The 20028-nt window shown below is 50.0% G+C and overlaps 1 protein-coding gene across 1 annotated transcript in view; it reads left to right on the forward strand.

Moving 5' to 3' along the window:
* Positions 1-20028, forward strand: part of LOC147115346 (serine/threonine-protein kinase DCLK3-like) — an 80587-nt gene that overhangs the window by 33730 nt on the left and 26829 nt on the right. The gene's annotated exons all lie outside the window — the stretch shown is intronic.

The following is a 20028-nucleotide window of genomic DNA, read 5'->3' on the forward strand; positions in this document are numbered from 1 at the left end:
CTTGTTGCCCTCTCATAGACAGCTTGTTTATCCTACAGCTCCTTGCTACATCCCGTATCAGGCCTAGTTATGCCCACTTGAAGGCCTGTTTTTTTGTTCTGACCTTGTAATTCGACTCTCTGTACAGCGATTTTTCTGACGTGACTGGAATCTTTCTGTGTCATCAACTTAGGCAAACTGCTGATCTAGGGAACCCGTGACAGACTATTATTTCTTTCAATCCATGATTTCTTACATCTCCCCACCATGAGAAGGAAATATCCTTATTGACTTCTCACAATCGGCTCTTGACTAATCTAGTTAGTTCTTATTGCTCTCTCAGCTTGGGCATTAGTTAGTAGGGAGTCTCGAAAATGAAGATTTCCCGCTTCCTTACAGTCCATTCCTTTGAGGGGTTGGAGTAACTTCTGACCCCTTACTCAAATTCAATTCACTGTTCTGGTGTTCCAATTATGCCCCGTCTGGGGTATCCTCGATTTCTTCTATCTTTCCTGATGTTACCCCACCTGGGGTCTCCTCTACATTGCTTCGGATCTTCTCTTTCGGTGCGCTCAATTATTTTCTTGGTGCTGGTTAGTCATGGGCATGAGTATCCAATTGGCTTATGTATCAAAATCTTACTACACAGGTTACACATATCAAATACACTATCATTACAAGTTGGAAAACTACCAGAGCGTGTGAAATAATATGAACCTAAGGGTGTGCTGATGTATTAAGCCCAATATCCCACCAGTGTGAGTTGTCCTCTATGCTGTCAATTTCAATATCCATTCTCAAGTTGTCTTGCTCCAAAACATAAAAAGGAGTTCAGTCGCATCATGAGCTCACTGAAGCCCTCAGGCAACAGAGGAATGTCGTACTCGAATTGTGCCACATAATTGTGCAGCTCATACTTAAGTATCTCAATTACTGTCAGTTTCACTTGAGCATAGGTTTTGATATTATGTAAAATGTGTTGATTGATGAGACAGGTCCTGTTAGACCTGTAAAGCATGGTAGTTGCGGTAGTAGTGACACAGGAGGCACCACCAAAACCACCTCATACTGGATTCGTACTGGTTTTTCCCACGCTCTGTTACCTACAAAACACAATTATTACAGCTACAGTTATAATTCAGACACGAAGCTGGGTGGGCGTGTGTGCTGTGAGGAGGATGCCGAGAAACTCCAATATGATTTGGACAGGTTGGGTGATTGGGCAGAAGCATGGCAAATGCAATATAACGTGGATAAATGCGAGGTTATCCACTTCGGTGTCAAAAGCAAGGCGGCAGATTATTATCTGTTTACTGCCCTTGCAGTGCGTTCCTATGCAGAGCTAGACAGGTAGCTAACAACTTGATATCTTCCCATAAAAATCACAAGGCTTGACTTTTCTTGTAAACTTTACTGAAAGATTCTTATTGTGAAACTGAAATACAATACAGAAGTGGAAGCACACATTAGTACACAAGCACATAACTGATATGCATACACAAATTTAGGTAAGCCTGAGCAACACAGTGCATTTGGCATGTAACTTACCAAAACACGTGAAAACACAGCTTACTGTGAATATACATTTAGCAAACTGAAAAGCATTCTCTTATATTCACTTTAAATTGGCCCTGTACATAGCGCATCAAAATACAGCTACAAGCTGACAAGTTAGATACAGAGAGCAAGCAATTCACGGCTAGCTATGTAAGGTTTGCTTACAGAGAAAGGTTACAAACTAAACATTTTCTGCAAAATACAGTGTACACTAATCATCTATAACATTCTCAAGTACTTACAGACAAATAGTGTCCAAGGCCGAAACGTAACAGGAAAATAACTTGCAACACCATGTGTCCAGCTGCATGTCTTGTGATCTACAGCAATTTACTTTACATCACTTTACTTTACTGCACTTTACTGCACTTGCTAGGTACCAAATATCCACTAGGTGGTGGCACACAATGGGAATCGACCCAAATTAATTAAACCCCTGAATTAACTTGAAAACTAACATAAATTCCTAAAGGAAGGCAGCACAATCTGAATGGCAATAGATTGAGAGAAGGGGAAGTGCAATGAGACCTGGGCATCCTTGTGCACCAGTCGCTGAAGGTAAGCATGCAGGTGCAGCAGACGGTTAAGAAGGCAAATGGTATGTTGGCCTTCGTAGCGAGAGGGTTCGAGTACAGGAACAAGGATGTCTTGCTGCAGTTGTACAGGGCCTTGGTGAGACCACATCTTGAGTATTGTGTGCAGTTTTGGTCGCCTTATCTGAGGAAGGATGTTCTTGTCATGGAAGGAGTGCAGCGAAGATTCCCCAGGCTGATACCTGGGATGGCAGGAATGACGTATGAGTAGAGATTGGGTCGATTGGGCTTGTACTCGCTGGAGTTTAGAAGAATGAGAGGGGATCTCATTGAAACTTATAAAATTCTAACAGGACTAGACAGACTAGATGCAGGAAGGATGTTCCCGATGGTCGGGGAGTCCAGAACCAGGGGTCACAGTCTAAGGATAAGGGGTAGGCCATTTAGGACAGAGATGAGGAGGAATTTCTTCACCCAGAGAGTGGTGAACCTGTGGAATTCTCTACCACAGAAGGCAGTAGAGGCCTAATTCATTAAATATATTCAAGAGTTGGATATATTTCTTAAGGCTAAAGGGATCAAGGGGTATGGGGGGAAAGCAGGGACAGGGTACTGAATTTGGATGATCAGCCATGATCGCATTGAATGGCGGAGCAGGCTCGAGGGGCCGAATGGCCGACTCCTGCTCCTATCTTCTATGTTTCTATGTTTCTTACAATCATTTCAAGCGACACTACAGTTTAACATCTAATCAACAAGTCATGGACTTAAAAGATTCTCCAGATCTCTCCTTTACTCGTATCCCTCTTGTGGATAATTCTTACTAAACATGATTTCTCCTTAGCCCTCAATTGTCCCAATCCAAATTCCATGTAACTCTCCACTTCAACTTCAATTTCAACCCCTCTAACAGGTACCAGTGTGTTTAACTCTATTGTGATTGTTTCATTAATTAGATAGTTTCTCGATGGAGTTATGTGTCAATGCTTTAAAGGTTGTCTCACTCTCCTGAGCCACATTAACCATTTCATGTTTTGCTGTTGTCAAGTAACTGAGCATGTCGGAGACTCGTTCTTCAGTGCAAACTCACCATACATTCCTGGATGGTAATTGCTTCATACGTAACGAATCACATTTACACACTCATATCGGTATCTCAATATCGTGCCATGCGTGCCATCCGATACAAGCCATTCTCAGGGTTTCAGGTGATCTTATCAAAAGATTATCTGGAGATCTTTGTTCATCTTCCTCTGCATGGTCCCAATGCCTTGGGCAGTGGCTGGACTATCAAATTCAGTTTTCTTTAAAAGTTCATTATAGGCAACGGGTCACATTGTCCACATGCCCAATACGAGACTCCCAGAACAAGCACTCTACCCAGAGCTCCGGCACAGCAAGAGAGCCCCAGGTGGGCAGAGGAAACGCTTCAAGGACACCCTCAAAGCCTCCTTGAAAAAGTGTAACATCCCCACCGACACCTGGGAATCCCTGGCCCAAGACCGCACAAAGTGGAGGAGAAGCATCCGGGAAGGCGCCGAACACCTCGAGTCTCTTCGCCGGGAGCAAGCGGAAGCCAAGCGCAGGCAGCGCAAGGAGCGCACGTCAACCCAAGCACCCCACCCACCCGCCCCTTCAACCACCGTCTGCCCCACCTGTGACCGAGACTGTAGGTCCCGCATTGGACTCATCAGTCACCTGCGAACTCATTTTTAATGTGGAAGCAAGTCATCCTCGGTTCCGAGGGACTGCCTAAGAAGAAGAAGATGATTATAGGCAAGGACACAAATGTCTCCAAGAGAAAGCTATCAATTTATTATTCGTAACTACACTTTCCTGACTTTCACTAGAATGAAAATTCCCATTAATATCAGATTCTCATTCATGAGCGTCTGGAGAAACTTTACTGTCCAAGACAATATCAAAGATAGAAAACATAGATCAAAGTTGTTTGGTGAACCAATTTAAAAACACAGCTGCCAGCAGCAAGGGTTAACTCCTTTGCAGGTTTATAAGGCGGCGGAGCAAATATTCTTAAACACGATACAGAACAGAAAATAAAACAAAAAAAACACAGTAAGTTACCTAATATTTCTCTTTCTTCTTTCTTCAGATGCCTTTTCAAATGATTGTAAAAATACTGAATACAACTGGAGAAAAATTAGTTTTCACATTTAAACAAAACAAATCAAACTGCTTTGGAAAATTTCACCACAGCGACCGCGACTCCAAGGTTAAATCTTAGACTGAAACTTAATCTTTTGTTAAACAAATTTTTTGTTTTCCTCAGTTTTTCCACACCAGCTTAACTTAAATTGTGGTTCAAAGTTTTTTTTTCAATTCCGGGTACACAATCTTATTCGTACATTCATACATTCTTCTTAAACATTCATAGATGCTTTGTAAAAAGACATTAACATTCACACCTTGACTGAGCGCTTCCTCAACTGAGGCATATACCAAAAGAATGGGAACCATTTATTTCCTTTCCTCCTGGACATCAGATTCGGATGAAGACCAGCCGTGGCAGCAGCAGCAACAGCAGGATCAACAACAACAGGAGCGCCTGCATAATCAAACACTTTTGCCTCGCACCTTCTTAGCATCGACAATGGCCAAGAACCTGTGGATTCCTATCACTCTGACCACCATACTGACAATTGCAAGTCGCTCTAAACCCTCAATGTGGAAGCCCCATTTGCGAAATGACACAGGCCACAACTTCAACAGTTTGCCATCAGAATTTTTTTATCACAACAAGCAACTGATGGCATTTCAAAAATAAACACAACATAACACCCAAGTGACTACCCTTGTGACTATTTGTGCAGTATCTTTCTCTTACGCGTGCTCCTACGTGGTGCTTCCCCTGTGGCTTCAGCAGATGTGGAGGCCCCTTGCTCACTTTCTTGCTGCTCCTGTCTCGACACCTTTGGCGGCCGTCCTCTGGGGTTGCGAACCTGTGAGGGCTCGCCCACAGTCTGCTGCTCCTGCGGCTGTGCAGGGGTTGAGACGTCCATCTCAGTTGGGTGAGGAATCTGGTGGGGCTCTAACCGAGGGCTCCGCAGTGGCATGGTCGTGTGAGCGCTTGAAGAGGAGCCCCCACTCCCTTGTTGTCTGCCACCAACATCCCTCTCATGGGTCAACCCCACATCAGAGCTAGCAAGTGGCTTGACAGCACCTTGCTGCACTTCAGGGGGGTCATGAGGACCCGTTTCTGCACTGGAAGTCCTACTCCAGAGGACTTCCATGAAGGTCTGGTTTGTTTGCTCAATAGCTGACCAACGCTCCTCAAGAGATGTCAGTCTATTCTGAATAATGACAATGTTTTCAACACTCTGGTGACTTAGCTCCTCCATGGCCATAGCCATCCTCTCCTCTACCGTAGCCATCCTTTCCACGGAGGTTGCCATCCTTTCCGTGGTGATGCGTGTAAAGTCTGTGGGTTGTACAGTTAATTACGACACAGGCTTTAGGAGTAACAATAAACAGGACTTTACTATTCGAAGGTCAGGGCGAATCTGCCCTATAAATCATGCCACAGCACTTATATACCGGTGTGGTCACCGTCAGTATTACCGTATACAGAAGCCAAACAAGTAGTGCCACACCTAAAATAGTTCTCTTAAAGGTGAACGGTTACATACAATAGTCTCTTAAAGGTAGACGGTTACATACACTACAATCCTCCCTTTTTAGCTTACAACATACTATTTCTCATTAACATACATATATTCAACTTCAGGTAAACAATTTACAGATATAGGCCTAGAAATTGAGTGCCCTTAGCGCCGATTTTGCGGCGCTAGAGGGCCTAGCGCTGCAATTGGCGCCGGCGCCGAAATTGCCTGGGGCCCTTCCGCCGCGGTAGACCGGTAGCGCTGCGCCGGCACCGATGACGTCATCGGTGTGCGCAGCGTCCCGGTTGCCATGCCGACGGGCCCCAGCGCCGAAATTCAGTTGCGGCCGCCTCGCCCGTGGCAGCCGCAACTAAGACTCTGGCAACAGAGTCTTACAAGTCTTTGCGCCGGCGCATTAAAGGCCCCGCGGCGGCCGGCCGCTTTCCCGCCGGCCGCCTGGCCGCAGCTCCCTCCCCGGACATCCCCCCCCCCCCCCCCCGGAACAGAAGCAAGCCCGGCACTTGTCCGAGGTGCCGGGCTCATTTTTAAAAAGATTTTCGCGGGCCGCGGCCGGGTGCAGGCAGCTCCTCCTTAAGGGAAGGAGGAGGCCTGCACTTCCCGAGCCTGCCGCACCGCATCGGGTGCCGCAGCGCCGGAATTGTGGCGCGAAACGGCAGTTAGCGCCGATTTACTGCCGCAAAGACCCTTCAGTAGCGCCGGCAGCCGTTTGGGCGCGGCCCTGCTGAATTTTTGGCGCGCGCAGGGGGACTTAGCGCCGGCACTAACTTCCGGCGCTAAAGCCATGGCTAAGCCAAAACTCAATTTCTAGGCCATAGTCTCTGCGGGAAACAGTTCACAGGTTCAGTCTCTGTGGGAACAGTGTATAGATTCAGTCTCTAGTCTTGACTCGGTCCGAACAACATCGCTGTGGTGTAGCCGGTTCACATTGCTAGCGTGACTCCTCCACTAGTCTTCCCCTTGACGTAACAGCTTGAACTTTCGTCCTGCTGAACCAGCAATGCTGACTTTTACAAACAGCTGTATTGCCTTGGTAATTTTTCTTACTTTCCAACTGATTTATCTCCCTTTGTAGGGCCCACGTGCATGATCTGGTAGGAGTGATAATGATTTAGACTTCCCAACTGATTTATCTCCCTTCGTAGGGCCCACGTGCATGATCTGGTAGGAGTGATAATGATTTTGATGGTTATCATCTTCTGCTTCTTCTTTTTCTTTTCTGCTTCTTGGAGACTCTCGGGGCTCCCTTATCAGCTGCCAGCTGTAGCGCCACCATCTCTCTATGTTCCTTAGACTTTAAGTGCTTCATCCTGATTTCTGCACTTTGGGAGTTTTCATCACAAGCTGGGCAGACCAGATCCTCGTAATATTCAGTGTCACTCAACAGGTCATGGTAATATTCGGGTTCGTCCTGAGTTAGGCCAACGAGAGGACCTTCTCCTTCCTCCTTACCCATCTGGACGTTAGCCGACTGTTGTTCCAACTGTTGTTCCCTCCCTAGACATCTTTCTTGAAGAGACTTCTTCATGCGTTCATATTCATCCCGCTCTTCCTGGGTTTCCTGCAAACCCTTCACTACTGACCTCATTTGTGATTTCAATACCTTCCCTTCCATCGGGGATTGATTGATCGGGCTATTCAATCCTTCTACTGAAGCAGCTGTTTCAACATTCTGTTGTTCACATAGACGTGATTCAGCGTACTTTTGGCATCCCAGTAAAGTCTGTGTTGCAACCTCAGCTATTTCCATCACTTTTGAGAGCTCCGAACTCCTTCCCTTTGAAGATTGAAGCTCGTGTTCCGATTGTTCCCATTGCAGAGTCTTGTCCCTCAGCATATGAAGGAGTTGGCTGACCGTTAACTCTTCCATGGGAACACTGTGGATCAGAGTCTTCTCCATTTCATCCACCTTTTCCTCCCATGCTTTCACCTCCTTTTCCTCTTGTACTTTGGCTTCCAGCGCTCGGAGAAGTTGCGCCTTGATGCTCTCTAACTCATGTTCAGGGGCCATTCTTACAGTCTCTGTGTTTCTTACAGTTTCCTTTTCTTCCACTGAAAGGATTCCCAGTTGAATCTGTTCTTCAAGTTGTTGAACCTCGGTCATTGCCGCCTCATATTTGTCTTGGGTTTCCTTCACTATTTTTATGAGTTCTTGGACATCTTGTCTTTCATGTTCTGCCATGTCTTTCACCTCTAATTTCTCATCTATGGATGGGACTTCTACCGATGAGTCTGTCTTGGCCTTGAGCTCATCAAGAATTTCCTGCAGCCTTTGGACTTCTTGCTCATGTTCAACCTTTAGTTGCTCATATGCTTCTACTGAAACTAGCTTTTCGGAGGTTGCCGAGTTAACCCCCTCCAGAATTGTAGCCTGGGCCTGTTCATACTGTTCTTTCAACTTCTCACACTCTGCTTGTAAGGAGTCGTAGAGAAGAACTGGAATAAAATCCTGGCTTCCTGAAGATTCCTCTTCATTTGCTTCTTTCACAACTTTCTGTTGGAGTTCAGCCAAGGCTGCTATGCTATCCGCCTCTCGAAGTCTCACTGCCATCAAATCTTCTTTATTCTTGCGGTCTATCTCAGCCATTTTCCCTTTACTTTCATTTAACTGAGTGAGTAGTCCCTTATTCTGGGCTGAGAGATATTGCACCTTCTCTGCTCGACATAGCTGGTTACTGCTGATTTGGTTCTGTGTTTCAAGTTCCAACATCCTTTGCTTAGCTTCTTTGAGTTTCGCCCCTATAAGCTCCTCTTGCAACATGGCCACATTATTCTCATCAGGTAAAGAAGCGTTTCTCTTTTCTATGTCCAAGATTTTTTTTCTGCATCTCTTTAAGTGCACACTGCGATTCAGCTTCTCTTAACCTTGCCTGCACTAGCTCCGTCTCCAATTGCAGAACAAAATCCTCAGTGTAGCGTGGTTTGCCTGTATGCTGTATCTCTAGATCATGCAGATATTCTAACTCCTGAACATCATAAGGGAGATGTGATCGGTAATTGGTCACGATGGCTCTATGGTCGCTCTCTGCTTGAGCCAGCAGGTTCTGTTGTCTTTCCAGACTCTCCCATTCGGTGTCGTAGAACTTTTTCATTGTTTTCATCTCTTGTACGAGACGGTAACTCAATTGTTCTAATTGTTGCCGTACTTTGAGATAACGTTGAGTTCGAGCCCGGTGTTCCTCCGTAATGCATATGTCTGTAACTTGAACAGACTCAGAATTCTCTGTCTTTATACACGCCATCGTTTTTCCAACCTTAGTCAGTGAGTTCATGTTAACCTTGTTTTTCATACTTGGGCTGGACTTATCGTCTTCCGGCTCAGAGTCTGAGCTGCTTGTCTGCACCGAGTCCTCACTCGTCATTGCTTGTAGGTAGGGCCATTCCCTGTCTATTTTCTTGATCCACTCCCGTCCTAGAAGTGGTGGTCCTCCCTCAGGTAGTACGTACAAGTTCATTCTTGGGCGTTCTTTACCCCTATCTCTCACCTTGACTCTTATCTTTCCCATGGGGTATACTTTATGCCCCGTGTATGTCTGCAATACGAACTTGGTATCTCTTAAGGGTATGTGAGAGAATAGCCGGTGGTAGTCCCTTTGATTTATGACTGATAGAGCTGATCCCGTGTCCAACTCCATTCTCACTTGGACTCCAGCTATTTTTAGTATGACCCAGATAGTTTGTAGGTCAGCTTCCTTACTCACATTATGAATTCTCAGACTACCCAGCTCCTGACCGTTTGGGTCTGAGTCTGAATTCTGTTCGTCTGAACTCTTCTCAGCCACCTTGTGTACCTTGTTGTACTTTTCCTGTGATGGCTTCCTTTGGTTGTTGGTCTTCTTCCCTGACCGGCATACCTTAGCGATGTGACCCAGTTTGCCACATTTCCTACATTCTTGGTTCTTAAACCAGCATTGGTTCTGATCGTGTGTTGTCTTCCCACAGCGATAGCATTTGGTTGTACTCGAGGTAATTTGGTCCACCCCGAGTGCCGCTGCCTTTAGCTGTATTTCCGCAGTTCCTTTCGCTGCGGCTTCGTGCAATGCTGCTATAAGGACAGCCCTGTCAAGTGTAAGGTCGTTCTCTTCAAGTAGTCGCTTTTGCGTCCCTTCCTTGGACAATCCGCATACGAACTTGTCTCGCAATGCCTCTGTCAGATTCCCTTCAAACTGGCAGTATTTCGCTAGTCTACGCAGTTCGACCAAGTATTCTGCGTTGCTTTCGTCCTTCCGTTGCGTTCTCGCTAAGAATTTGAATCGTTCAGCCAACATCAACGGTGTGGGGTTCAAGTGATCCTTCAGAACAGTCACAACCTCATCGAAAGTCTGATCCGCCGGTTTAGCTGGGGATAGTAGATGCTTCAAGAGCCCGTATATCTTTGCCCCCATCGAGTTTAGCAAGGTGATAGCTTTGTCGTCTTCTTCTATTTTGCTGGCCTCACAATAGATCTCAATGCGTTCCACATACGTGGCCCAGTCTTCTATCTCCGAATTAAAATCGTTGATGTTACCACGCTTAGGCATCTTCCTCTCTTTGGAAACAACACAAGTATTTCTTTGAATTATTACTTCTTTTTTTTTCTAAGATGGCGGTTTTCCCGTGAAAATGGCGGTTTCCCGCTCTTATCTTCTCTCCCCGCCCACTTCAATGGCGGTTTCCCGCTTCTGTCTTCCCTAGCGGGAGGGGTACACTTTCCCCACGGGCGAGTGCCGCTGGCTTTCAGGTTCACAGCCTGCGCGTCGGCTTCTTGCTCGGCTCTGTCTCTCTCCCGCTCGCTCGGCTCTACCGGTGCTGGGTACACCCCGTTGATGGAGGACAGTTCAGCCGCTGGACTGGCTGTCGCACAGTTCCCGTTGCTCGGCTCTGTCTCTCTCTCCTGCTCGCTCGGCTCTACCGGCGCTGGGTACCCCGTTGACGGAGGACAGTTCAGCCGCTGGACTGGCTCTCGCGCAGTCTCTCTTGGTCGGCTCTGCCTCCCCCGCTCTCTCACAGTCCGGTGTTTCCCTCCCCGGCTGCGGCTGAGTTCCTCTCTTCCCGCGCCTACGCTCCCGGTCGCAGCGCCTCGTGGCTTCGGTCACTGCTCGGCTTTCCCCCCCGGTCGCGGTCTCTCACGACGCCGTTGGACCCGACTTTTTTTTCTTCGGCTCCTTTTTCCCCTCGACCGTGGTCGAGTGCTCAGCCCTTAACCTCCGGCTATTCTTTTCACTTTCCCCTACTCACAGTCACCGTGGCAGAAGGGACAGTCAGTGCCTGTTGCAGATGGAAGTTTTCTGTCGCTACAGTCTTCCTCCTTTCTATTGTTGCAGTCTTGAGTTTTCTCCCAGCCGAATGACGAGGGCGGTTGCCTCTTTTCGATGCTCTTTCGTTGCTTTGAAAGTAATGTTGCCGCAGGGTACGATCGGACTCGTCGCCACTGTAAAGTCTGTGGGTTGTACAGTTAATTACGACACAGACTTCAGGAGTAACAATAAACAGGACTTTACTATTCGAAGGTCAGGGCGAATCTGCCCTATAAATCATGCCACAGCACTTATATACCGGTGTGGTCACCGTCGGTATTACCGTATACAGAAGCCAAACAAGTAGTGCCACACCTAAAATAGTTCTCTTAAAGGTGAACGGTTACATACAATAGTCTCTTAAAGGTAGACGGTTACATACACTACAATGCGTTCCTGCGCCAATGCCTCCATAAAGGCTTTGCTCATGTTCATGATGGACTCCTCCATTCGCTCCACACTCGCAGCGACCCTAGAGACAAAACCTGCCAGAGACTCCTGCACCTGTTCCTGGAGTTCCAGCACCGCTCTCCTTCTGGATGGACCCGGAGGCACAGGGTCGACATGCAGCTGAGCCGAGCTGGGAGAGTCCTGCGCCCTCTGACGAGGACTCTCTACTGCTGTCCCTGTCTCCACCATCTGCTGATGCTCACTTGTGAGCTGTGATACACCAGGTGACAACACTACTCTATCTCGCGAAGGTCCCACCGAGGTGTGAGTGTCTGCGCTGGGGCTGGGTGTGCTGAATTCTGCTGATGCTGTGCCCTCAGATGTTGCAGATTCCTCTGAGGAGTCTTGAGGCTCAAGCTGTTCCTCCTGGACAGTGGGGACAGGGGCTGTCGATGGTCCTGTGGGGGAGTAAAGGAAAGAGTTAGACATGTGAGGTAAAGGTTACATGCACATTGAATTGTGCAGATGATCATAAGTCAATCTGTTAGAGCATCAAAATCATTATCAGTCACTCATGCAATGTTAATGAGAGATGCCAAACTATTCTGTCACCAGCTTGCTGTGATGCGTTCATCTGTCTGCCCCCCACGTGCGAATCTTCCTCGACACCGGCGATTTCCAGGGCCGCCTCCTCCGAGGTGGTGAGCTGGGCTACTGAGGGTGGCCCTCCTCCTGTCCTCGCTCTTTCCCTCTTATTGTGGGCTCTCTTTTCCTGCAATGAGGGACACAAGTGGAGTTTGAGTGAGAATGAAGGAGTGTAGAGAATCCATAGATGCTTAGAAGGAGACAAAGGGCCCTCCCTGTGTGTTGTAAGTTGTTGTCATTGCATCACAGTGAGAGGGAGTGCGAGGGCTGCATGGTTGAATAGTTAAGTGAATGTGACCATAGAGAGAGAGAGGGAATGGGTAAGGGTGCAGGGATGTCAGTGTCAAGTGGGATGTGGAGGAAGAGGTTGGCAAAGCAGAGTGCTGGTGAGGAGAGACAATGGGGATCAGATGGAGGGTGATGGGAAAGTCATACTCACTTTTCCTGTGCGGAGAAGGTCATGAAACCTCTTCCTGCATTGCAGCCAGGTTCTGCTGCACATAGAAATTGCATTGACCTCTTGGGCCACTTGCATCCACACAGCTTTAGTCTGCTGGGTAGGCTTTTTCCTCCCTGAGGAAGGGAAGAGCACCTCCTTATTTGATCTTCCTCCCTCCACCAGAGCTTGGAGGGAGGCCTCATCGAACCGTGGAGCACAGTTTGGCCTGCTGCCGGACATTGTTGCTGAATGAAGCGATCACAACAATGGGCATAAAGTTTAAAATCTCCAGAAGAAGCAAGGCTGCTTGCAGGCCTTAAATCCAGCAGCATTGATGACGTCATCGGAGGCGGCTTTCTCTATGAAAAGACTCATTGGGCCAGGGGTTCCCACACACAGGAAATCAAGGCCTAGAAATTCATTGACGCCACTTCTGGGGCGCTAAAGTGGGGCGTCCGCTAAAGTTTGCGGCCGCCGCCAAATCTAGGCCACTTCTCCGATATTCATTAGCTTCGCCCTACTAGTTCGGGCGAGCGCTAAAACTGCTGTTGGACGCCTCTCTTTGGGCGCTAAGCCGGAGGTGGTGATCGATAGCGCCGAGGCCAGGTGCAGCGCAGGTGCGGCCATCTCGTGACTGACAGCAGACACCCTGGCGCCGGCCAGCTCTTAAGGGGGAAGGGTCGACTGTGTCTGCTGCCACGCCCTGGATAGTGGAGCCCTCCAGCTAGGCCTGAACACTGCTGCTGTACCCAAATAGCGCCTGAAGACATGGAGAAGGCCTGTGAACGTGCGCAGCGCTTCTCAGAGCGTGATCTGAGTGTGCTGCTTGCTGCTGTGGAGAAGAGGCGCCATGTTTTGTACCCGGACAATGGCAAGAAGGCGACGGTCCGCGTCTACAGGAGAGCCTGGAGGCATGTCGCCAGCAAGCTGTCAGCCAACAGCGATGTCCCCAGGACCGGTGCCCAATGCCGCAAAAAGTTAAATGACCTCACACGCATTGTCAGGGTGAGTACCCTTTCCAATGACCTCCTCATCCTTGCATGTGCACCTCACATTATGGGCAAAGGGACCTGAAAGCTCTAATGGCCAGCCTTCATCCAGCAGCTATGGCACAGGCATGAGCATCAATTGCACATTCTGCACTGAACACACTGGCCAAGCTATTCCACCATGGGAGGCAGTGCACACCAGATCATGGCGACACACTGGCCAGGCTATTCCACCATGGGAGGCAGTGCACAGCAGATCATGGCGACACACTGGCCAGGCTATTCCACCATGGGAGGCAGTGCACAGCAGATCATGGCGACCCACTGGCCAGGCTATTCCACCATGGGAGGCAGTGCACAGCAGATCATGGCGACACACTGGCCAGGCTATTCCACCATGGGAGGCAGTGCACAGCAGATCATGGCGACACACTGGCCAGGCTATTCCACCATGGGAGGCAGTGCACACAAGATCACGGCGACACACTGTACTTAGAGGCCGTCCTTTCTCTTGCAGGCCAAGCTGGCGAATAATCGCAAGAGCCGGACTGCGACCGGGGGAGGATGACCCCATATCCAGCCACTCACCGACCTGCAACATCGCATGGAGCGCCTCATGGGTCGCCGGGTGATTGGGCCCGTTGCATGTGGAGATGCCGACCCTGTTCTGGGAAGCAATGGTAAGGACATCACCTTTTGCACCTCTCTCGTCCCACTTGCGGATCAGATCTACATCCTTTGCCACTGTCCGACCAATGCGCTGAATGCCACCACTCATGCATCCCGCACTGACGCCCTCTCCTCACTCTAAAGCTACTCTTGTGCCTTCCTGCTTTCAGATGGTCAAGAGGAGGTCCCTCAACTTGCCAGTGACAGACCCTCCGAGGAGGAGCAGGAGGAGGAGCAAGAGGAAGGCGGCCCATCAGGGGAACCCTCAGCCGCGGCCACCCAGGCCAATGTAGGGGACACGTCTTCCCTGGAGGGCAGCGTGGCGGAAGTGTCGAAGGGGAGGGGAGCTCCTGGGACCTGCGTGCTGCAGAAAGGCGGGAGGGGGGTGGAAGCTCGGCGGCCTTCTCCCCAGAGGGGGGATGCGTCGGAGGGGAGTCCAATTGCTGGGCCCAGCGGCCTCCAGCAACGCAGGAAGGGTCGGCCAGCTCGGCGGCCTTCTCCCCAGAGGGAGAGCCCGGCCTCCAGTCAGGAGATGCTCTTCGCCGAGGAGATGGAACGCCTCGAAGACTTGTCCGCGGACTCGGAGCGCCGGCACACGGAGCTCATGGCGGCAGTGGCACGGTTGCCTGAGTCCATCGATTCCCTCTCTCGGAGTGTGGCCGAGTTCGGGCCCTTAGAGGCCACCAGTCGGGCGGAATACCGGGCAGATCTTTCAGCGACTGGCCAGGTGATTAGTGGTGCCGTCCAGTCACTGGCTGCTCTGCTGCGGTCAGTGAACAGGTCAACACGGGCACTCACTGCTGCCACACTCGCTGTGTCAGCCAGGCATCGCCAGGGCACCCGGCGCGCTGCAGCAGCACATCGGTCTGTCCCTCGGCAGATTGGTGCGCATGCTGCAGTGCTGGCCCGGGCGAGTGCCAGTGTCTCAGGCGACCAGCGAGCGCCTGCCATCCGCCAGCTTGCCGCCATTCCTCCAGCCGCCACTGCCACTCCCCCAGTGGAGCTGCCAGGAGCTGCTGCAGCGACTGATGCTGGCCAGCCACAGCTGCAGCAATCAACAGCCGGCCGCTTGACGGCCAGACCTCGACTAGGCCGACCCCCAAGGGCATCTGCCGTCACGACACGTGCCCCTCAGGAGCCTGCCCCCAGCCTTGCAGCAGCCAATGGCCTTACTTTGAGGCGGAGCAGCAAGGCGGGCAGGGGCCACCCAAAGATGGCCAAGGCATCGCCCTAGCGGGCCAAATAGTCGAATGTGTGGCCATTTGTGTTTGTTTCTTGAGGCCGAGAATTGGATGTTTGTTTTGGACGAAGGCCGAGAATGACGGCCATTTTAGTTGCCCTATTTTGTTAATCCTCCCCAGGTTGTGGGAGCGAGTAATGTGTTTGAGTGTTTTTTGGGGGTTTCCTCTGTTTTTGGTTTTCATGTGGGAAGGGCCCAGAGTTTGTACAATAAAGCATTTTATTTATTCACATTGTCCATGTTTGATCTTTGAAGTGTTTGTTGCCTTAACCGGCTGAGGGCTTGCGGAGCGGCTGCAATCATGTTCTATCATTGGCACAAGCCATTCCCTGACAGGGGGCCTAGAAGTGACGTTCAATAAGCCGACGACGGGCGGCCCTTGGACCTTGTGCGTCCCTCCTGGGCTGGTACTCCTCGTCCTCGTCGTCCTCATGCTCCTCCTGCTCCTCCTCCTGAGGTGGTGGTCCAACGTGAGGTGGCAGTGCCTGAGTCCTGCGGATAGCCAGGTTGTGCAGCATGCAGCAAACGATGACGAATTGGGAGACTCGATCCTGCGAATACTGGAGGGCTCCCCCGGAGCGGTCGAGACAGCGGAACCGTTGCTTGAGCACGCCGATTGTTTGTTCTATGAGGCTCCTCGTCGCTTGATGGCTCTCGTTGTATGCCTCTTCAGCAGGGGTCGTGGGCGCGCGGAGCGGGGTCATGAGCCAGGTACACAAAGGATAGCCTTTGTCCCCGATAAGCCATCCTCTTGGGGGAGGCTGTGCCTGGAACATGTCAGCCACAGTTGTCTGTCGCAGGATAAAGGCATCGTGGCTGCTGCCTGGAAAGCGGGCATTGACAGCTAGGATGCGCTGCCTGTGGTCACACACCAGCTGTACATTGAGGGAATGGTAGCCCTTCCGGTTGCGGTAATCCTCGGCATGCTCAAGAGGTGCCCGCAAAGCCACATGCGTGCAGTCAATGGCGCCCTGCACCATGGGGAAGCCCGCTATTCTTGCAAACCCCACTGCACGCTGCTGCTGCTTGTCCAGGGTCATGGGGAAGGAGATGAATTGATGTCTCCTTCTGAAAAGGGCTTCGGTCACCTGGCGGATGCAGCAATGCACGGCGAACTGGGAGATGTTAGCGATGTCCCCAGTAGCGGATTGGAAGGAGCCGGAGGCATAGAAGTTGAGAGCCACCGTCACCTTCACTGCCACCGACAGAGACGTCCTGCGCATCAGCTGTGGCTGCAGATCTCTCTGAAGCAGCCGGCAGATGTCTGTAACCACCTCCCTTCGGAATCGCAGCCTCCTAACACACATCGCGGCAGACATGGTCAGATAGGAGGTCTGCTGGCGGTATACCCTGCGTGGGTAAGGCCTCAGTTGGCGACGCCTGTTGCCCCCTCTGCGTCTAGCCAGGGCTGCCACTCTCTCACGGCGTCTGTAAGCCCTTCTGGCATAAGGCTGAAATTCAGCGTTGCCACCCAATGCAGCCCCCATTATATGCTGGCAAACACTGAGCTCTGAATGAAGGCTAAGATAATTGGTAAGCTCTGGCCTGAGCCAAAAATACCTGTCCAAGTGTTGGTCCAAAGCAGTAAACTCTCCTAAATAACAACAGAAAATGCTGGAAAAACTCAGCAAGTCAGGCAACATCCGTGGAGAGAAATTTGAGTTGACGTTTCGGGTTTGACCCTTCTTCAAAACTGGAGAGAAAAGGAACTAGATCGAAGGCAGGGCTGCGATCGGACAAAAGAATAAAAGAACCAAAAGAAGTAAAAGAGATTAGAAGCTAGACGAGATGGTAATAGGCTGTGATTAGGTGTAAAGTGTACTGGCAGGGCAAAAGATAGCTGCCAGGTCTCTGTCCAAAAAACCGTTGCACAAGAGTGAATGCTGCAAAATGGCTGGCCTTTATACTGCTGGGTAAGTGCCCTTTAATTAGCGCTCCCCCCGGCCCGGCTGGCCTGTGTACCGTTCCACTTCACAGTCGCTCGGGACGCCCGGCGCACAATGGGCCGGCGCGAGTGAAGTTCCGGTTTGGGGCGCACAAAGGGCGTTGCACTATTAAATGACGTCATGATCTGCGCGCGCAGCAGGGCGCGCGCTAAAACTTTGCGCCGGCGCTAAATGTGTCCTGAAGTTGGGGAGAGGCGCAGATCGCGCTGCGCCCGGGCGATAAGCGCCTAGCGCTCGAGATCTACTCCCCCTAAGGCGCTAACGGCTGGCGCGCCCAACTGAATTTCTAGGCCCAAGTGCCCAATTAGGGCAAAATCGCACTTTTTACCCCACTTCACATCGGAGTCGGGGTCCTGACACGAAAACCACCTGACACGCCCCAGCCCGCCCCCAATGGCAAAATCGAGCCCATGATCTTCCCTTTTCTCCTTTATTCTATCATAACTATTTTATCCTTTCTCCCAGAAGCCTATTTTCAATTTCTGATGTTTTCTACTGAATCTCATCCCATACTGATTACTGCCACTGGGGATCTGGGAGAGTAGGGTGGGTGTCTCCCGAACCACCGGGACACACGCCAAGAGTGACTGAGTTGAGCTTGCGGTAGTCGATAGTTAACCACCAACTGTCATCTGGCTTCTTGACCAGCCAGACAGGGGGAGTTAGTTGTAAATGTGCCTTTGCGGACAACACCTTGCTTTAACAATGACTCGATGGTAGTTCGAATGTACGGTCTACTCTCGGCCGGGTATGAGGACTGTTTTACGGGGGCGTGGACCGGATCATTAATCTCCTTGGGTTCGGTCACGCCTCCGCAATCATGTCTGTGGGTTGCGAATGCTTCCGGGACTGGCTCTAGGATCGCCCGGACTGCTGGGTCTGCAGAGGTGGCTGGTTTGTAGTCCTGTGATTTTTAAATCGCGAATACCGAGTGTGCGCTGGACACCGGGGTGACCAGCTTATCAGTACCTCTTGCATGAATCAATTCACCATTGCATCAGTAAAACACATCTGGTGCGTGATCATCAGCAGCGAATCATGCGGGTCTGTGCCTGTTACCCAGGCGATTGCCATAACGCTTTTATATTATAAATCCCCTCCCCGCCCCCCCCCACCAACTCTCTGCCCCTGCACAGCAAGTGAGAGGTTGGCTGCTTGGAGAGAGACGAGGGCAATCCCCTGCACAATTAGCTTATGACACCCCTCAGAAACCCACACTCGGTGATTGAACTGCGCTCCAATCAGATCCACTGGTCAACTCAAGCCCTCATGGAACAGGCCACTGAATTCTTCAAGCAATGATTCTGCTGCTTGCACTGGTGGCTTCCTCCAATACAGCCCAGGAAGAGTATCCCATGCGATACTGGTTTGTTGCATAACACTGGGGGCAACACGTGGAGTCACCATTGGAAGAGGATCTTCAGCAAGTTGAGAGGACCCCGATGACAGTAAGAATGACAAAGAAGTGGACGGGCTCCCACACCAGCCTGCAGCTAGAGCTTTTTTGGCAGCAGCTATTAAAGAGAGCTTCAGCTGAGTAATCCCTGCCCCTCCGCATTAACAGCCATGTCCGACATCTGTCACTGTCCTTGCACCCTCCAATAAACTGCATTTGCTCGAAGACCCACGTTGATATTTATGTCCCCTGCCACTGCAGCGTAACCAGTTTCTACAGGAACATTCTGCACACGGTGGCCTAAACATTGCGGTCAGCGGTGTAGCTACGGAGTACGCGGCCAACCTCCAACGAATCTTCTCTTAGGCAGTCCCTCGGCACCGACTTACCTTGTGTGCGAGAGGCCCCACACATAGACTTGCTGTTCGGCGCTGCAGAGTTGTGCTCATCGTATTGCATCGCTGAGCTCAGGAGCGCAGCGGGCAGCCTGTGCGTAAGGGAAGACCTGCCCACAGAATCTGTCAAAACCAAGCCACGCCCGCAGAAACTTCTTTCAGTCTCTTGCATTGAAATTACATTTAAAACTTCTAAAAACTTTTCATTATAACTGGTACTTGGACTTATTTCATATATCAGCAAATAGTTGTGTTTTCACCTTATGAAATTCACGTGCAGCTATGTATATGTACTTGTCGCAATGTCTGCATAGATATTTGCATATAGTTCTATGGAATGTGTGGCTATTTGGTATATTTGCAATAAACATAATGAAACATTTTGTGTGTACAGGGCTCCGTATCATTTACAAACAGTACGTGAGATGCTGGAATATGATGAGGCTTGTTGGTACGTGATGGAAGAAAACTACTAGGCACTTGGTCTAAGCGTTAAACAAAGCTTTAATCAACTGTCTTACAACATGGAGGCCTAGTTGTGTCCTTCACTAGTTCCTGTTAAGAATGTCCTGTGCAAGCTGGGCCCGCCCGAGTATTTATACTCTCCCTGGACAGCGCCACCCGTAGGCCACTCAGTATTATTTCATAAGTCTTTTTTTCATGAATGACTGATTCATGTCCGTGCGGAATACTAATAAAACGTGGTATGTGTCCAGTACAAGTAGTTTGTTTCTGTGGGTGGTTTTCTGGTAACAGTATCATTTCAATTTTGTTTAAGCTTACTGAACGATTTGCAGGTTTTAGGGTAAAAGTTGCATTGCTTACAACTATATCCACTGCTTGCTGTCAATGTTCCACACCAATGGGTTCCTTTCACAGTGAAACAGGCTCCTGCGCCCACTTTCACTCACCGTAACATTTTCGGACGTAATTGCC

The sequence above is a fragment of the Somniosus microcephalus genome, chromosome 7 (genome assembly GCF_052327205.1).
Source record: "Somniosus microcephalus isolate GS21.2 chromosome 7, FLI_Smic_1.0, whole genome shotgun sequence".
NCBI lineage: Eukaryota > Metazoa > Chordata > Chondrichthyes > Squaliformes > Somniosidae > Somniosus > Somniosus microcephalus.